Consider the following 858-nt stretch of genomic DNA (forward strand, 5'->3'; position numbering starts at 1 on the left):
CGGCCAGATCAACCTCCCTGATATCGCATTATGAGTGTCGCGGTCTGAGATGTCCCATTCTGGAGGCGTCAGTGTGTCGTGCATGAGTGATGGGGCTGTCACTCCGGGAGGCGGGCTGCCCTTCGGTTATTCGTTATCGTTATCACCATTATTACACGTTTTGGCATTATTAAGATTTGATAGTAAAGGCGCACTTATTGCCGTTGTTCCGTCGCCATAATTATCGTTGGTAGTTGTATTGTCATGCTAATGATCGTCATTATCGTTCCTACTGGTAACGTATTGCTCCTTCCCTAGAAATTAGATTTCCCATATTTCTTATATTCCTGCCTTATATCTTGCCCCCCCCCCCCCTTCTGTCCTTTTCCACTCTTCAATCACCCTTTCTCGGTCACGCCAAGATACAAGTCTTGTTTATTTCTCTCTTATCCTTCTACTTCTCCACTCCTCCTTCTCCTCCACTCTTTTCTCTTCATTTTCCTCCACTCCATCCCATCTCTTCCTTACCGTTCAACTCACCTTCCCTCTCTCTTCTCTTTCCCTTCCGTCTTGCCCACCTCCTCTAGCCCCTCCTTCTCTTCTATCTTCTCCTCCTCTTTCTCCCCATCTCCCCCCCCCCCCCATCCGCTCCATCTCCTCCCCTATCTTCTCGTTCTCTTTCCTGTCACTTGTCACAGACAGAGAAATGCATTGATTCGTGGTACTTCGGGTGATGGGCGTTGCACTGCAATATGCAGGTAGAGCGAGATATGGTTTGCAACTGACTTTTGCTAGAATGTTGCTTTGTGGATTTCCCATAAGGATTCGCAACGAGCAACACGCCATGGTAAGAGAACATTGCACGAACAGAAACAACGA

The 858-nt window shown here is 47.8% G+C and overlaps 1 protein-coding gene across 1 annotated transcript in view; it reads right to left on the reverse strand.

Annotated features, from left to right (window-relative positions):
• Positions 1-858, reverse strand: part of LOC119585619 (multiple epidermal growth factor-like domains protein 6) — a 170724-nt gene that overhangs the window by 87666 nt on the left and 82200 nt on the right. The window lies entirely within an intron of this gene.

The sequence above is a fragment of the Penaeus monodon genome, chromosome 20, assembly GCF_015228065.2.
Source record: "Penaeus monodon isolate SGIC_2016 chromosome 20, NSTDA_Pmon_1, whole genome shotgun sequence".
In the NCBI taxonomy this organism is placed as follows: Eukaryota; Metazoa; Arthropoda; class Malacostraca; order Decapoda; family Penaeidae; genus Penaeus; species Penaeus monodon.